This window comes from Anomaloglossus baeobatrachus, chromosome 4 (assembly GCF_048569485.1).
Source record: "Anomaloglossus baeobatrachus isolate aAnoBae1 chromosome 4, aAnoBae1.hap1, whole genome shotgun sequence".
NCBI classification, from domain to species: domain Eukaryota; kingdom Metazoa; phylum Chordata; class Amphibia; order Anura; family Aromobatidae; genus Anomaloglossus; species Anomaloglossus baeobatrachus.
The window spans coordinates 561,280,794-561,300,602 of NC_134356.1; positions in this window are offsets into that span (position 1 = coordinate 561,280,794).

A 19,809-nucleotide genomic window follows, 5' to 3' on the forward strand; every position below is an offset into this window, starting at 1 on the left:
GAAGACACATTAAAAAAAAAAAGCAAACGTGTTATCTACATCCAAGTATATCAGGTTTTATGAAAGCAAAATACCAGGAGGAATAAAAAAACAAAGCTGCCTTATTTAAAGTATGCAATAGTAGAAAGGGATATACACATAAATCTGCTGCGCTGCTGGTCAAGAAGATATCCAATGGAGATAATGGTATTGAAGAAAAGAGCAGTTTTATTAATCTACCCCAGAGGTGTCAAATTCATTTTCACTGAGGGCAACATTAGGGTTGCTTTCAAAGGGCCGCTTGTAATTTATAAGGGCTTATGCAGATCTACATGCAACACAGTACAAGCATAGACTAATATGCACAAAAGGAGAGCTGGCCAAATGGCGCAGTCTCTGCGTAGCGGGGCCAAGGGGGCGCTAACCCTGGGTAGCCTAACTGATGGGACTGGGTGAAGAATTTGGACCTGGACCCCCCTTCCACATGCATGTTGGTCAGATGTATTGGCCATTGTAGCATTGTAATACCTATACAGGCACGCGTTGCACCCCTCCCGCCATCCCTCTTCATTATGTAGTAATGTCTCCTGTCCTGTGCCCCTTCCTGGATAGTGATGGGCGAACCCCCTGATGTCTGTGTTTGGGAACCTCGCCCGAACGTTTTGTAAAGTTTGGGTTCTGAGATAACGCGAACTTGCGTCCAAACACTGAACTTGGACTTTACAGATATGGGATGGGGGGGCGGGGGTTGTAAAATAAAGAACATGGTTAATAAACATTGTCATTAAACTTACAGGTCCCGCGATGCGTCCTGCAGACCCGCTCAGCCGCTGTCTCCTGGCCGCTTCTGCGTCTAAGTCCGATCATTGCTGTGCCCTCTGGTAACCACCACTGACTCACAGGACCTTCCATGATGTCATAGCCATTTGACCAGTCTGGTGTGAATGTTCTACAGACATTGGTATACAGACTGGTCACATAGCTATGATGTTACGGAAGGTCCTGTAACCCACAAGGTAACATTCACACTAATTAGTCTTATGGCTGTGACTTCTTGAAAGGTCCTGAAAGTCAGATGTAGCAGAGCTGAAGATGCTTGCCCGCCTTTGGACGACGTCGGAGGTTTTTTTTTTTTTTTAAGTAATAAAGTGGAGTCCTAAAATGTTTTCTGTTTTTATTGGTAATAAAATATTTTTTTCTGTCTTGGTTATTTTAACAGCAAAATAAAACAACAATCACAGACGCTGTCACAGAGTGGACATCTGTGATTGGATGGTGGAGTAACCTAAAACCAGCCCCATACATTCTAGCATCTAGAATGTATGGGCAGATTCCAGGTTACTCCAACAGCCAATCACAGATGCCCATTTTGTGTGACAGAATCTGTGATTGTCTGAGGTGTCCCTCACACATATAGTAGTGTAAAAATAAATAATTTTAAAAAATGATGCTGTATTTTTGATTCTCATCGCAGGTAAAGTGGATGGCTATGGGCTGCCACCCCCATCTGCCTGGGTTTACTTTGGCTGGCAATCAAAATACTGAAGCTCATCCTTTTTTTTTTTTTTTTTTTTTTTTCTTTAAAAAAAAAAAAGTGTGAGCTCCTGCTGTATTTTTATCGCTAGTCAGGTAATCCCAAGCAGCTGGAGGCTGGTATTCTCAGTGTGGTAAGGGCCAAGCGTTCTGGGCCTCCCACGCTAAAAACTGCAGCCCGCAGCCGCCCTTGGAAATGGTGCATTGTTTCTTAGCGCCATTACGAGGCCCTTTACCTGGCTCGTCTAGCGGCCCTCATGGAGGTGGCACACTGGAAAATAAAGGTGTTAATACCAGCTTTGTATTCTCAGCTGGTACTAAGAATGACATTCATGGTGTCACGCCAAATTAGACATGACCACTGTGAATTTTTAGTAAACAAAAAGCATAGAAATTTTTTTTCTATTACAAATAAAACAAAAACATTGAGAAACTCCATCTTTATTAAAAAAAAAAAAAAATTCCTTAATCCGACGTAGAGCAGTTGCTTCATCGCTTTGTACAGACAAGTGTCTCTTCAGAGAGGGAAGCAGGTAGAGCAATGTCAGCTCTGCTTGTCGCTCTGTAGAGATGCTTGTCTTTACAGAGCAATGAAGCAGGCTGACACTGAGGGTATGATTCCACTTGCGTATGACTCGTGCGAGTCTCGCATCGGTATCAACCCACATGGCCTGACACACTCCTGACAGGAGTACCTCAGCTGCATGGAAATACATGCAGCCGACCCGCTCCTGACGTCACCGTGAACATGGCCGAAAATAGCCGAAGACTGCCGAGTGGCTAGCAGTGCAATGAATACCCAAATGAATTAAGTTAACAGGACCTTCTATGATGTCATAGCCATGTGACCAGTCTGTAAGACAATGTCTACAACATTCACACCAGACTGGTTACATGACTATGACATCATGGAACGTCCTTTTAGTCAATGGTGGTTAGCTGGGGGCACAGCAATGACTGTATGCGGAAGCAGACGTGGCTGGGAGACAGTCTGCATGACGTGTCAATATTTTTTTTGGACCCGGACTGTAAGACAAGCTTCCCACGAAAGCTCTTGTTCGAGATCGTCTGCACGAACACAGTGTTCGGTACGGACTCCGAACATTACAGTTCGGGTTCGCCTATCACTATTCCTGGTGTATATGTTCCTCATCCTGGTAAATTATATCTCAGGATGTGAACATATATACCAGGATGGGGGACATGTTCACCGTCCTAGTATATATGTCCTCATCCTGAGCCCATCCTAGGATGTATGTCTCCCATCCTATGCCGCATCCTGTGCAATATGCCCCCCACCCTTGTAAAAATGCCCCCATCCTAGTATATATCCCCCATCGTAGGTCCCATCCTAGTATATATTTCACTCTCCTGGTATATATAGTCTCCGTTCTGTCTCCAACACAATAAAAAAAAAATCCTCACCTTCCCTGGCTTCTACATTGTGCGGTGTCCTGCACTGTAGGCGGTGCAGTGGCTGGCTGCTGACATCTGTGTGCCTGCTATGGCAATGTGACGTCACTGTCATGTGCCCCCCAATCACGAGCATGGTGACGTTAGCTGCAGGCTTTAGCCTCTATTTGTCTGGCAGCGTGTATTGCAGCTCAGGCACCCAACAGGTCTCTGTGCAGCAATGCATTTCAGTTGAATGTCCATCCTCGGATGCACATCCAGCTGAAGTAAACCGTGGAGTTAGCAGGTCCCTTCCACCCTCATGGTTGTGACCACAATCATTATGCTTCTGTTGGTGTGCCACAAAAAAATGACCCCTGCAGTTTTTTATTCCTATTGAAGGAGTTCAGAACTCTGAAACATGTATCTGATTTTGTAAAAATCTTTGAAACACTGCAAATTGTTATTGTTTGGATATTGTACTCAGGTGTGGATTTTGTGATCTGCAGCATGTCCGTTTCTGTTGTGGATTTTCTCTTTTGATGCAAGGTAACATCTGCATGTAATACGGATTTTACGGCTGATCCACTATGAATGGACTTTTTGCTGTAGGGATTTAACAGGCAGAAAATAAGAAGTTTTAGATGTATTTAAAGTGAAAATGGATGAAATTTACAAATCTAATTAAAGATCAGGTCCTGGCAGGTGCTTTTCTTGCTCCATGTCCTTTGTGCATGCCAGTAATGAAGGGGCTGATTGATAGAGATACGAGGTTATTCAAGTGTATCCATATGAAGCTGTAATGAGCGGTGACCAGCGGTCCATACATTGTCTGGACAAAAGTATTGGTCCCCCTGCACATTACACCTACAGGTGCTTTAATTACATCCCGATATAAAGCCATAGGCGCTATTATAGAATTGGGCCTTACACTCACCCCCCCCCCCCTCCCCTCCAGCTAAAATTACTCCCCCTCTTCTTGGAAGGTTTTCTATTTTCTACGAGATTTTAGAGCGTGTCGGTGGAAATTGATGCTCTTTTATCCAGATGAGCAAGATGTTAGATGGGGCTGAGGTGAGGACGTTCACAAAAAATTCACCCAACATGCCCTTACGGACCTTATATTATGCACTTAGTTTGGGGCGCAGAAAGAAGCCTTTCCCTGTTCCCACAAATAGGAAGCAAATAATTTCCTAAATGCTTGGTATGCAAAAGCATTAAAGAGTAACTTTATTTTGTAAATCAACAGTACACCTGAGAAAGGCAGCTCTGTAATATATCTTCCAGACATTTGCTTCTTTCACCCCGGGGTTTAATATTTTCTAATCAATTCACAGGTAAAAATCTGTATTTAGTAAAGCCAGATCTTCCAATTACCGCACACAGATATTATTTATTATTATAGCGGCATTTAGTCCATGGCGCTGTACTTGTCAAAAGGGGTGCACATAATAGGGACAAGTACAATAATCATAAACAATACAATACAAGGCAAGGACCGGTAAAGGAGGAGAGCGGACTCTGGCCATTAGGGCTCACAGTCTACAAGAGATGGGTGAGGATACAGTAGGTGAGGGACAGTTGGTGCTTTTTATAATGTTATGGTAGAAGAAGCTAGAGACATTGTGCTGGAAGTTCTGAAACCGCTACAGTTCTCCATAGAACTTTATAAGCACTAACTGCATTCTCATTAGTGTGTGGGGGGGTTGATCTCTACACTGAAGACAAATTACAAATTTTATCAGTGAATTGAAAGTGTAGGTTCAGTGCAGAACCTAAACGAAGATTTCTCTAATAAGATACAGTGCCTACAAGTAGTATTCAACCCCCTGCAGATTTAGCAGGTTTGATAAGATGCAAATAAGTTAGAGCCTGCAAACTTCAAACAAGAGCAGGATTTATTAACAGATGCATAAATCTTACAAACCAACAAGTTATGTTGCTCAGTTAAATTTTAATACATTTTCAAAATAAAAGTGTGGGTCAATTATTATTCAACCCCTAGGTTTAATAATTTGTGGAATAACCCTCGTTTGCAATTACAGCTAATAATCGTCTTTTATAAGACCTGATCAGGCTGGCACAGGTCTCTGGAGTTATCTTGGCCCACTCCTCCATGCAGATCTTCTCCAAGTTATCTAGGTTCTTTGGGTGTCTCATGTGGACTTTAATCTTGAGCTCCTGCCACAAGTTTTCAATTGGGTTAAGGTCAGGAGACTGACTAGGCCACTGCAACACCTTGATTTTTTTCCCTCTTGAACCAGGTCTTGGTTTTCTTGGCTGTGTGCTTTGGGTCGTTGTCTTGTTGGAAGATGAAATGACAACCCATCTTAAGATCCTTGATGGAGGAGCGGAGGTTCTTGGCCAAAATCTCCAGGTAGGCCGTGCTATCCATCTTCCCATGGATGCGGACCAGATGGCCAGGCCCCTTGGCTGAGAAACAGCCCCACAGCATGATGCTGCCACCACCATGCTTGACTGTAGGGATGGTATTCTTGGGGTCGTATGCAGTGCCATCCAGTCTCCAAACGTCACGTGTGTGGTTGGCACCAAAGATCTCGATCTTGGTCTCATCAGACCAGAGAACCTTGAACCAGTCTGTCTCAGAGTCCTCCAAGTGATCATGAGCAAACTGTAGACGAGCCTTGACATGACGCTTTGAAAGTAAAGGTACCTTACGTGCTCGTCTGGAACGAAGACCATTGCGGTGGAGTACGTTACTTATGGTATTGACTGAAACCAATGTCCCCACTGCCATGAGATCTTCCCGGAGCTCCTTCCTTGTTGTCCTTGGGTTAGCCTTGACTCTTCGGACAAGCCTGGCCTCGGCACGGGTGGAAACTTTCAAAGGCTGTCCAGGCTGTGGAAGGCTAACAGTAGTTCCATAAGCCTTCCACTTCCGGATGATTCTGCCAACAGTGGAGACAGGTAGGCCCAACTCCTTGGAAAGGGTTTTGTACCCCTTGCCAGCCTTGTGACCCTCCACGATCTTGTCTCTGATGGCCTTGGAATGCTCATTTGTCTGTCCCATGTTGACCAAGTTTGAGTGCTGTTCACAAGTTTGGGGAGGGTCTTAATTAGTCAGAAAAGGCTGGAAAAATAGATAATTAATCCAAACATGTGAAGCTCATTGTTCTTTGTGCCTGAAATACTTCTTAATACTTTAGGGGAACCAAACAGAATTCTGGTGGTTTGAGGGGTTGAATAATAAATGACCCTCTAAATAAACTTTTCACAATTTAAAAAAAAAAAATAAAAAAAGAAATAACATTCTTTTTTGCTGCAGTGCATTTCACACTTCCAGGCTGATCTACAGTCCAAATGTCACAATGCCAAGTTAATTCCGAATATGTAAACCTGCTAAATCTGCAGGAGGTTGAATACTACTTGTAGGCACTGTATATTACAAAGTTTATTTCCTCAATTATTATTGATATATAAAATAAAAATGATGGTTATGCTTTAAGATTTCCCTTCACTAGAACTAAGAGGCCTAGGCCAACTCATGAAAAATAAACCCCAAATCATTTTCTCCTCTCCACCAAACTTTCCGCTTGGCACAATGCGGTCAGGCAGGTAACGATCACCTGGCGTTAACCAAACCCAGATTCGCCTGTCAGACGCCAGATAGTGGTGTGATTTATCACACCACAGAACACGTTACCTCTGCTCCAAAGACCATTGGCTCCTTTCCACCAGTACATCCCACACTTGGCATTGTGCTTTTGCTTGGTGACGTAAGGCTTGCAGGAAGCTGCTCAGCCATAGGAACCCCTGACACGAAGCTTTGGGTGTAGTTTTCTGCTTATGTTTGTCAGAGGAAGTTTGGATTCTCAATAAGTGTAGCTAGCCGAGCATTGGTGATTTTTAGTTACTATACATCTCCACACTCTGCAGCTTCACCCTGTAACTTACGTGGGCTACCACTATGTTGAAGTTCCCAAACTCTTCCACTTTTCAATATCAAGACCCACAGGTGAACGTAGAATATTTATAGGAAAGAAATTTTACAAAAATTACACTTTAGTGTTTTATTATATTACATTTAGGCTGGGGCCACACGGGGATTACTGCGATTCCCTCGCATGACACTCGGCTCACACTGGCAGTACAGCAGAGCCAAGTGTCCCTGCGACTGAGCTCCGACCGTGCGAGCAGACCTCAGCTGCAGGGGGCGGGCCAGCACTGAGGAGGAGAGGGAGGGATTTATCCCCCTCTCTCCTCCGTAGCCTGCTATTGCCATTCTCGCCCTGCACTCGCAGTACACCGGTGTACTACGAGTGCAGTACAATTTTTCTCTCGCCCCATACACTTGAATTAGTGCGAGAGAAACAAGTATCGCATTACACCTGCAGCATGCTGCGATTGTTTTCTCGGTCCGATTAGGGCTGAGAAAATAATCGGTCATGTGTGCTGACACAGGCTAGTATTGGTCCGAGTGGAATGCGATTTTTTTTTTTTTTATTTATTTTTTTTTTTTTATTTCACACTCCACTCGCACCAATTTTCATGCAGTGTGGCTTGGGCCTTCTAGTGAGAGCTCTTTAGAATGAGCCATTTTTTAACGATGTTGTGCTGGATTTTATACACTTGTGTCAATGGAAGGGAGTGTAAAACCTGAAATCAAGGATTTAGCAGTATATCTCAATATCAGGGCAGCATTTCTAATTGAAGTATATTAATACGTTTTATCTTTCAAGACAAGGAGTTGTGACTAGAAATGAGTGAACCCAAGGGTCGGTGTTTGTACATATGGTTTGAGCTAAACCCCATAAACATCATTCACGTTCTATTTAGCTTGGATACCAGCCGTCATCTGGGTTTTGTGTGTGCCCTTTGGCCAGTTAGAGGGTACCGACAACATCTTTAGAAGTGGCGTCAAAAACTATGAACCAACTAATCCTGCACCACTTCTGTGAACTTGTATGAGAAAATCTGTGCACTTTAGACTGGTGGAAACCCTAGTATTGATAGTTCAGCCCCAGTATTCCATTAAATCCACATTTGTGAAATAGTTTGCCACTTATGGTAAATCATCTTTTTAAAGAATTCAGGTAGGTTTACACTTATAAAGTGCTCTCTGCTAAGCAATAAGTCGGTACTGGACTCCAATGTATTTCCTCCATTCTGATAGTATTCTTCATTTCACGGTCCACATTTTCTGCATGTTGGTAAAGGAATATGATCAGGACAAAAGCCATATAGCGACTCAGTCAGTCATTTAAAGGATGTCCCCAAAAACAAATTTGAGTTTTAAACCAAAACTATCACCTTTAGCAGCGCCTGTGCCGCATATAAAGGGGCATGTTGTCTCATGACTGCCTCTGTAGAGCCCACAAATGCCTTTGTAAAATCTCCCGCCATGTATGCTAATACTTGAGTCCAGTCGGCGTCCTATTTTGCAGCTGCTGTCTCTCCTTTTGGTGCTGATCACTGTACTCCTTTGATGATTGACGTGGATGACGCCTCTGGCTCCATCCACATAGCTGGGCAAAATCTTGCACTTGCGAAGACATCGTCAGCTCGTGCAGGTGCACTTCGTTCTGCCCTATTGCAGGCAGAACCAAAAAAAAGAGAATTTTGTTACTTACTGTAAATTCTTTTTCTTATAGTTCCGACATGGGAGACCCAGACCATGGGTGTATAGCTTCTGCCTCCGGAGGACACACAAAGTACTACACTAAAAGTGTAGCTCCTCCCTCCGAGCATATACACCCCCTGGATGACAAATCTAACCAGTTTAGTGCAAAAGCTGAAGGAGGACATCCACCCATAAGTAGAGAGAGTAAAACCCGGAATAACCGGAACCTCTGTCTACAACAACAGCCGGTGAAAACACACGGAACAAGAACTGCCAACAGGGAGGGTGCTGGGTCTCCCATGTCGGAACTATAAGAAAAAGAATTTACGGTAAGTAACAAAATTCTCTTTTTCTTCATCGTTCCTTATGGAAGACCCAGACCATGGGACGTCTCAAAGCAGTCCATGGGTGGGAAATAAACAGAACTGAGAAGTAGGCAAAACCTAACTTCACAAATGGGCGACAGCCGCCTGAAGGATGCGTCTGCCCAAGCTCGCGTCTGCCGAAGCATGAGCATGCACTTGGTAGTGCTTCGAAAAGGTGTGCAGACTAGACCAAGTGGCAGCCTGACAAACCTGCTGAGCCGTAGCCTGGTGCCTGAAAGCCCAGGAGGCACCGACAGCTCTGGTCGAGTGCGCCTTAATCCCTGGCGGTGGAGGCACCTGAGAATATTGGTAGGCATCGGATATGGCCGACCTAATCCAACGAGCTAGGGTCGGTTTAGAAGCCGAGAGACCCTTGCGCTGACCTGTGGTGAGCACAAAAAGAGAGGTGCACCACATAAGAGCGGCGGTGCGTGACACATAGATTTGGAGCACCCGCACCAAATCCAAAGTATGCAACGCTTTCTCAAAGCGATGCACAGGGGCCGGACAAAGGGAAGGCAATGAAATGTCCTGGTTAAGGTGGAAAGGAGACACCACCTTAGGGAGAAAGTCCGGAGTTGGCCGAAGAACCACCTTGTCTTGGTGAAAAACCAAAAAAGGTGACTCCGAAGAGAGCGCAGCCAAATCAGAGACTCTCCTGAGAGAAGTTATGGCCACCAGAAAGACCACTTTCTGTGAAAGTCGAAACAAAGGAACCTCCCTAAGAGGCTCAAAGGGGGGTTTCTGTAAGGCCGTGAGGACCAGATTAAGGTCCCAGGGATCCAAAGGCCGCCGGTAAGGAGGAATGATGTGAGATGCGCCCTGCATGAAGGTGCGCACCTGGGCCAGTCGGGCGATACGCCGCTGGAACAATACCGACAGAGCCGAGACCTGTCCCTTGAGGGAATTGAGGGATAGACCTAGCTGCAGACCGGACTGTAGAAAAGACAGGATGGTCGGCAAAGAAAACGGCCAAGGAGCATGGCCGGAAGAGCAACACCAGGACAGGAAAATCCTCCAAGTCCTGTGGTAAATCCTGGCCGAGGAAGACTTGCGAGCCTGAGTCATAGTGGAGATGACCTCGGAAGGAATGCCTGAAGCCGGCAGGATCCAGGACTCAAGAGCCACGCCGTCAATCTGAGAGCCGCAGAATTCTGGCGGAAAAACGGACCTTGAGAGAGAAGGACTGGGCGGTCCGGGAGATGCCACGGCATTTCTGCGGACAGACGGAGCAGGTCTGGGTACCAAGCTCGCCTGGGCCAGTCTGGAGCAATGATTATAACCCGACGGCCCTCCATTCTGATCTTGCGCAGGACTCTGGGCAAGAGAGCTAGAGGGGGAAACACGTAGGCCAGACGGAACTGGGACCAATCTTGAACCAGCGCGTCCGCTGTCAAGGCCTGAGGATCGTGTGAGCGAGCCACGTAAACCGGGACCTTGTTGTTGTGCCGGGATGCCATTAGATCCACTTCCGGAGTGCCCCACTTGCGGCAGATTGACCGGAACACTGCCGGATGCAGGGACCACTCGCCGCTGTCCACGGTTTGACGGCTGAGATAATCTGCCTCCCAGTTTTCTACGCCTGGGATGTGGACTGCGGATATGGTGGACTTGGAGTCCTCCGTCCACTGAAGGATGCGTTGAACCTCCAACATCGCCAGGCGGCTGCGAGTCCCGCCCTGGTGATTGATGTAGGCAACTGCAGTCGCGTTGTCCGACTGGACTCGAATGTGCTTGCCCGCCAACAGGTGGTGAAAGGCTACGAGAGCTAGAAGTACAGCCCTGATTTCCAGCACATTGATCGAGAGGGCTGATTCGGACGGAGTCCAAGTGCCCTGTGCTCGGTGGTGGAGAAATACTGCTCCCCAGCTGGAGAGACTGGCGTCCGTGGTGAGGATCACCCAGGACGGAGTCAGGAAGGAGCGTCCCTGAGACAGAGAGAGAGGCCGAAGCCACCACTGAAGAGAGCTCCTGGCCTGTGGCGACAGAGCCACTAGCCTGTGCAAGGAAGAGGTCCGCTTGTCCCAAAAGCGGAGAATGTCCAGCTGCAGAGGACGCAGGTGGAACTGGGCAAAGGGAACCGCTTCCATTGACGCCACCATCTGCCCCAGCACCTGCATGAGGCGCCTGATGGAATGACGGCGGGGCTTCAACAGAGAACGCACCGCCAGATGAAGGGACTGCTGTTTGACTAAGGGCAGCTTCACAAGTGCCGGCAGAGTCTCGAACTGCATCCCTAGGTACGTAAGTTCCTGGGTCGGGGTCAGAGTGGACTTGGGCAGATTGACAAGCCACCCGAATTGAACAAGCGTGGCGAGAGTGAGCGAGACACTCCGCTGACAGTCTGCACTGGATGAGGCCTTGACTAGAAGGTCGTCCAGGTAGGGGATTACTGCCAACCCCTGGAGATGCAGAACCGCAACCACTGCTGCCATGACCTTGGTGAACACACGAGGGGCCGTGGCTAACCCGAAGGGGAGAGCCACGAATTGGAAATGTTCCTCTCCGATTGCAAAGCGTAGCCAACGCTGGTGTGAAACTGCAATTGGCACATGCAGATAAGCATCTCTGATGTCGATGGATGCTAGAAAATCTCCTTGGGTCATTGAGGCAATGACCGATCGCAGAGATTCCATGCGAAAGTGCCGCACCTGAACATGCTTGTTGAGAAGCTTGAGATCCAGGATGGGCCGGAAGGAACCGTCCTTCTTGGGGACTAGGAAGAGGTTTGAGTAGAAACCTCTGAACAGTTCCCGGGCGGGAACCGGAACAATAACTCCGTTGGCATGCAAGGATGCCACGGTCTGTGAGAAGGCGGCGGCTTTGGAGCAGGGGGGAGTGGACATAAAAAATCTGTTTGGCGGGCTGGAAGAAAATTCTATCCTGTAGCCGTGGGAGATGATATCCGCACCCACTGATCGGAGACGTGCTGAAACCACACGTCGCCAAAGTGGGAGAGCCTGCCACCGACCAAGGACATTGCTGGCGCAGCCAGATAGTCAAGAGGAGGCTGCCTTAGTGGCAGTGGCTCCTCCGTTCTTCTGAGGACGCGGCTTCGCGCGCCAGCTGGGTTTGCGATCCTTGGCTGAGTTAGTGGACGAAGCTGAGGGCTTAGAGGATGACCAGTTAGAGGAACGAAAGGAACGAAACCTCGACTGGTTCCTGCCCTGGACAGGTTTCCTGGTTTTAGTTTGTGGCAAGGAAGTACTCTTCCCGCCAGTAGCTTCCTTAATAATTTCATCCAGTTGTTCACCGAACAGCCGGGACCCAGCAAAGGGGAGCCCAGCAAGATACTTCTTGGAAGAAGCGTCTGCTTTCCACTCTCGAAGCCACAAGATCCTGCGGATCGCGAGGGAATTAGCGGAAGCCACCGCCGTGCGGTGAGAAGCCTCCAGAATGGCAGACATGGCATAGGATGAAAAAGCCGAAGCCTGGGAAGTTAAGGCAACCATCTCGGGTATAGAGTCCCTGGCGAGGGAATATATCTCCGCCAGAGAAGCAGATACTGCCTTAAGAGCCCACACTGCTGCAAAGGACGGGGAGAACGAGGCTCCTGCCGCCTCATATGCAGATTTGGCCAGAAGGTCAACCTGGCGGTCAGTGGGATCCTTAAGAGAGGTGCCATCGGCCACAGATACGACTGTCCGGGCCGAGATTCTAGACACCGGAGGGTCTACCTTTGGTGAGTGAGCCCACTCGTTGACCACCTCTGGTGGAAAGGGAAAACGTTCATCAGAACTACGCTTTGGGAAGCGTTTGTCAGGACAGGCCCTGGGCTTGGTAACAGTGGCCTGAAAACTGGAGTGGTTAAAAAACATACTCCTTGCTCTCTTAAGTGAGGTAAACTGGTGTTTTTCTATCAGAGAGGCTTGTTCCTCTGACGCTGGTGGATTGAGGTTCAGAACGGAGTTAATGGATGCAATCAAGTCACTAACATCCGCATCACCCTCAGATAAATCAATGGGGTACATAGAGGTAGCGTCTGAGCCCACAGTAAAAGTATCCTCCTCGCCCTGCAATTCAGCTTGTGAATCAGAGCCGTGGGACGAGGAAGGAGAAGAGTCCCTGTGTCTCCGTTTAGGAGGACGGGGTCCTAAAACATGCTCTGTTAGCTCTGCAGAGCGAGTCGGAGCAGCAGAGGCGCCCTGAGAAGGGGGCTGATGCATGGTCAGCAGAGTCCGGGACAGCTGTCCCATGGAGTCGGCAAAAGACTGGGAGATAGCTCTGGAAAAAGATGCTACCCAAGCCGGGGGTTCAGCCACCGGGGCCGGAGCAGCCGGAGGGACCCCTGAGGAGGCTCCAGGCTGAGGCACCACCATGTTAGAGCAGGCATCACAATGTGGATATGTGCTCGGTTCAGGCAGAATGAGCTTACATGCAGTGCATATAGAGTACAGCTTTGCAGCCTTGCTCCTAGTGACAGACATGCTGCTGAGGTGGAGGCTCTGCAGTAAAGAATACACTCCTTTAGAATGACCCCCTGAGAGTGTATAATAAAGCCCACAACCAGAGGTTGTGGCTTACCAGACCGGTTTTTGTGTGCCCTCCGGATTCCACAGCTCGGACCCCCAGTGGATGCAGCAGCTGCAACAGCTGCAGCAGCCAGCGCCGATCAGTGTGAGAACGCTGATAAAATGGCGCTGGAGTGAGGAGGGGGGGCGGGGATTAGCCCAAGAGTGGGAACCGGAGGGCCAAGGAGAGATACAGGGGAGGGAAACATCTCCTCAGAGAGGAGTGTCCTCCCCTCTGCTGAACGGCCGGTGGGCGGCGCCGCACTGTTCCCCTGCATGACTGAGATGCAGGGGAACTGAAAACGAAACTAGGCCGCAGCTGAAGCCGGGGCCTAGATTTTTACATGCGGCCGACGAGCAGGCACCCTCGGCGCGGTTCTCAGGAAAAACCCAGAGAACCGGCCGGAAATCACAGCAAGGTTAACAAACACACTCCCCCCTCAATAAATGTACAAGGGACCCCTGAATAACGTCTCAATACTTAGCTTATGAGACGCAGGGCCATGTCCCTGGGGGGGGGTTGAACGCTCCGTCCGGCAGGATCCTGACAGGGCTGCGGATGGAGACCGGTCTCCTGCAAAGCAGAGAGAACCGTGATGGCTCCCACTTCAAGCCAGAGCCTCAGGGGATGGTGAAGGAGCACGGCATGTGAAGGCTCCAGCCTTGTAAAGTCAACCTTAACAGCACCGCCGACACAGTGGGGTGAGAAGGGACATGCCGGGAGTCCAGACTGGACCCGCTTTTCTTCCAAATCTTTGAAATCAAAAATTAGAGAATGCATGTGTGTGTGTGACCTCCTGAACACAAAGCATTGAAACTGGTTAGATTTGTCATCCAGGGGGTGTATATGCTCAGAGGGAGGAGCTACACTTTTAGTGTAGTACTTTGTGTGTCCTCCGGAGGCAGAAGCTATACACCCATGGTCTGGGTCTCCCATAAGGAACGATGAAGAAACATTGGTGCACCTGCACGAGCCAGCAAGTTCTTTGCGCAAGTGGGAGATTTTGCCCAGCTACATGGATAACGCCAGGAAAGTCATCCACGTCAATCATCAAAGGAGGATGGCGATCAGCACTGAAAAAGTCAGGAGCCACAAAAATAAGGACGCTCATCAGAGCAGACCCAAGGATTAGCATACATGGCGGGAGATTTTATAAAGGTATTTTTGGGGTCTACAGGGGCAGTCTGGACAACATGCACAGTTATAGACTGCAGCACAGGCGCTGCTTAAGGTACTAGTTTTTGTTTAGAACTCAAAAATATGGTCTCAGGTTCCCTTTAAATCAATCCATCTTAAAACAAATCCAATTGTGGAAATTATTATTCTAATAAAAAAAAATATTCCTGTGCTGAGATAATCTTATATGTGTCCCTGCTATGTGCTGTGTAATGGCTGTGTCTGACCGTACAGGGACATGAACTGATCATAAAGCCCCTGGGCAGAGGAGAAAGCAAAAAAAAAAATAATATACAGACATTACAGCATGGGATCGTAAATTATTCTTTGATGTAAAATATTTTTGAAAAACAGGCAGGGAAATGTTTTACCTCACAAAAAGAATTTAGCTAAGATCCCATGCTGTAATGTCTGTATACCTTTTTGCATTCTCCTCTTCCCAGGAGATGTGGTATGAGCAGACTATGTCCCTGTACGGTCATACACAGCCATTACACAGCACATAGCAGATACACAAGATTTCAGCACAGGAACATTATTTTTTCACATTCATTTAATTGTGGATCTTAATATTATTCCAAGATATATTGATTAAAATAACCATGTTCGTAGTAAAACCGCCTTATGTGAATTGCTTTGTCGTAAACCAGATTTTTGGGAATTCTGCCACCTTGACATTGTTTGGAAAGTACTGTATTAATAAGACAAGGTCAAACTTTCCGGAAAGAAATATTATTTAATCTGTTATGTTAAGATTAGAGTTTTCTATGTGGGGTATGCTTATAATAGGCAATCAAAAGGAGATAGAGTAAAGACTGACTGGTGTTGGTGTTGCTTTGGCTGTGGGCGCATGGAGGAATTTGCTTGTCAGAACATTCCTTCACCTCCTACTGATAAGCTGATGGAGAGCAAACATCCATAGCCTCAATGTGGGACATTCAGCGTTTGGCTTTAAAAAAAAAAAAAAAAGAAAAAAAAGAAAAGCCTATAGCCAGATACCCAGAATACATACAACGGGCACAAGAAACAGGCACATTTTCTTCCAGTTGTCCAATGCTAAAGACTAGATTAGTTTTCCAAAGGTCAGTTAAGTACGACTTTTTGCTTTTACATTGTCCACATCTTGTTCAGTATGTAAAACCGACCTGTGATGTAGCAGATCCATTAAGCACTATGGGCCTCGGAGAGGCACATGCAAGGCCCGATTCATGAAGGTATCTTTGACAGAATTCTGGCATAAAACACCTTCACATATTCATAATTTCGCACAACACAAAGTTGCCCGAAAAATTAGCAACTTTTGAAGTTTGTACGCTGGCTCTGCTAAAGTGTCCAGAACTGGGGCAGAATTGGCCGCGGTAAAGCCTGACTGACAAATTCATGACAGAAAAGCCGTGGCGTAACTTACACCAAAAATGTGACTCCGGTCAGAGATTAGTCCCATTTCTGGCGGAGACAAGAGCCAATTGTAAGATGTTCCTAACTCATTACCAGGTGTGTGATTCCAATGCATTATGTGCACCTTACTCCAGCAGGTCCTATCAATTAAGACTGGTGCACCAAACATCAGTAATGTATTGGGCCCTTCGTCTATAGTGTCTCTGAGGTAATATTTAGGCCCCAATTCATAAACAATTTTCTGGTCTAAAACACCTTCAAATGTCACACAATGGGTGGAAAATGGGCAGGAGAGGCATGGCTAAGCCACATGTCTAATTTATAAAAATGTATGCTAATTTGGCAGAGTCAATTTTGCCAGAAATGTACTACAGTCCCTAAGAGGAGTAATATTTCCAGTGGTGGTGTACAGTCGTAAGATGTGCCTCTTAAAAGAATGGTCCGAAAGACAAAGAAATGATGTATGTCCAGGGGTTCAGTCTGAATGGCATTTTGGTTAGCTGCTGAGAAGGCCATAAAATACAATAACGAGAATGGAGTTCAAATGAACTCCATTTGTGGTTTTCCTCTGAATATGCCCTTTTGTACAGACAGGTACAGAAATATAACAGACTAAAGGCCACTTTACACGCAGCGACATCACTAGCGATGTCGCTGCCGATCGCACCCGCCCCCGTCGTTTGTGCGTTATGGGCAAATCGCTGCCCGTGGCGTACAAAATAGTTAGCACCCGTCACACGGCCTTACCTTCCTAGCGACGTCGCTGTGGCCAGCGAACAGCCTCTTTTCTAAGAGGGCGGTTTGTGCGGCGTCACACGGCAGGTGTCCAATAGAAGAGGAGGGGCGGAGAGCAGCCGCAGGAAATTCACGCCCACCTCGTTGCCGGAGGACACAGGTACGGTGTTGCTCGTCATTCTTGGGGTGTCACACATAGCGATGTGTGCTGCCTCAGGAACGACCAACAACCTGCGTCCTGAACCAGCAACGACATTTGAGAAATGAACGACGTGTCAAGTCAACGATTAGGTGAGTAATTTTGATCCTTAGCGACGTCGTTGCGTGTGACACGTACGAGCGACCGCTAACTAGGCCGGATGTGCGTCACGAATTCCGTGACCCCAACGACATCTCACTAGCTGTCGTTGCGTGTAAAGTAGCCTTAAGTCTCTGAACAAATGGAATTCCTTTGAATTCAGTTCTCGTAGTCTACAACCCCGTCAGTGACTCGTCTGAATTATTTTTTTTCTTCGGGGGGGGGGGGGAGGGGGTTTGAGGAATTCAGGTCGAACCCCTTGATGCACTGCAAAAACGCAGTGTAAATAGAGCCTTCATCCACTTGTCTGGCTTTTCCGTTACTTTGCACTGGAAATGTGCACTCTGGCAGTGGAGGAGTCATCATCGGAGTGTGTTCAATGCTCATACCCTCCTCTCAGCACTCAGGAGGATTGCGGTGTGTGTCCTGCATAGGCATTACTACATGATGTGTCCCCTTGTTCTGTGCCATCAGCAATAACTCTTCCAGCACGGTGTACCCAATGCTACTTTGCCAGACTCCATGGGTTTCAAGAGCCAGACAAATCTCACTAGCGCTGGGTACAAAAGTGCTGGAGGAGTTACTACTGATGTCACAGCGCCGGACGGACACACACACACAGTACAGAAAAGACAGACAAACACACCAGGATTAGGTGCATGTCACATTTGTATGTAGTTTTTTTTCTATGTGTTTGAGTGCAGATTTGTTACAAAACTGCAAGCAAATCCTGATGATGGCAAAGTCACTCCTGAAGTGTAGTGCACATGTTGAGTATTTTTTCCTTGCAGATTTGGTGCAGAAAATAATCTGCAGCATGTCAATTCTTTCAGCAATTTGTTTTTCACTCATTGAGTTATTTGAAAAATGCATGCAAAAAAAATCATTAAAAAGCAGCTTTGTTTCCTGCCACGAGATGGAGAAATGGTGAAGAAATTTCTGCAAACAAATACTAAGTGTGCACATACCCTAATAAGTATGCTAACACAATGTCTTTTTTTTTAGGTGGGTTTGGAGTAAATCTACTCTGAAACCAGCCTGAAAAAGCGTTAAAAAGACGCTCAAAATAATGAGCCTACATCTGTAAATACTTGTTGTTCATATGTTCAGGCCTTTGAGAGTCTATAAACTTGAAGCAGTTTAAAAAGATGACAAGTTTTTACAAGAAATTAGCATGCCATTCCTCAGGCGTCTTCCACTTGGATACTATACAAGTCAATGCTCAAAGATGGCCGGGTGGGTTTTTGAGCCTTTATGCTTGAAAAACCTATAGCAGTTTTTTTTTATTGTTGGATGGAGTTAAAAAACAAACAAACCACAAAACAACCCCCAAAACAAATATTCATGAAATGCCAGTACAAAAGACATCTCAAAAATGTTTTGAAGACTCTCCAACATGCCACTCGCAGTCAAAACCATCAAAATAGTGCTCAGGAAACATCCAAAAACACAAGACATAAGCATCTTCGGCTTGAAAAACTGACCTTCTTAGGCCAGTTTCACATTTGCGATTTTTTGACGGAAACTGAATCCAGCACAGATTCAGTACAGTACATTCCTTTACAGTGGAAGCGCGACACCATGTGGTTGTGTGCGTCATACACAGTCGCATGTGTCCACATGTTGTCACACTTCCACTGTAAATAAATGAACTGTATTGCATCTGTGCTGGATTCAGTTTCCATCAAATCGACGCCTTAGTTGCTTATAAAAACATAACGTGCACATACCCTTAGGGGTACTTTGCACACTACGACAATCGCAAGCCGATGGTAGTGATGCTGAGCGCGATAGTCCCCACCCCCGTCGCACATGCGATCTCTTGTGATAGCTGCCGTAGCGAACATTATCGCTGCGGCAGCTTCACAGGCACTCACCTGCCCTGCGACGTCGCTCTGGCCGGCGACCCGCCTCCTTCCTAAGGGGGCGGGTCGTGCGGCGTTACAGTGATGTCACACGGCAGGCGGCCAATAGAAGCGGAGGGGAGGAGATGAGCGGGACGTAAACATCCCGCCCACCTCCTTCCTTCCTTTCTTCCTCATTGCAGCCGGGACGCAGGTAAGGAGATGTTCCTCGCTCCTGCGGCTTCATACACAGCGATGTGCGCTGCCGCAGGAACGAGGAACAACATCGTACCTGTCGCTGCAGCGACATTATGGAAATGCCCGACACTACACCGATCATACAATTTCGACACACTTGCGCTCGTTAATCGTATTAAAAACGATTCACATACTCCGATGTCGACAACGACGCCGGATGTGCGTCACTTTCGATTTGACCCCCTTAGTGTACATGCACGTGACAAGTATTTGATGCATACATTTTTGCATCTCTTAGCAGGAAAAACGCAGAGTAAAATACACATGTTTTTAACGTGTTTTTTTAGTGCAGATTTTTCCTATTTATTAGTACAGGTAAAATTTGCATCAAAAACACTGAAAAAACTGATGTGCTGCAGAGTTAAACCTGCAAGGAGAAAATACTTAACGTGTGCATGAGACTTTGGGATTCTTAGGGCTCATGTGCACGTAACTGCAGAATATTCTGCAGCGATTTGATAGCTCATGTGCGCATCAAGTCGCTGCAGAAACACTGCATAATGAATGTTTAAAAAAAAAAAAAAAAAAAAGCCGATTTCATGCGCTATGGCTGTTGCCCCCACCATAGACCGAGTGGGAGCTGCATCCAGAACGCAGAAATAATTGACATGCTGCTTTTAGGAACGCACGGAAAACAAAATGCAACATGTGCACACAACCTAATGTGTATGCAGGGGTTTGGAGGACACGAACATGCAAGTTTTTAACAGGACTGAAGCCAACTCTCTTAAAGAAGAC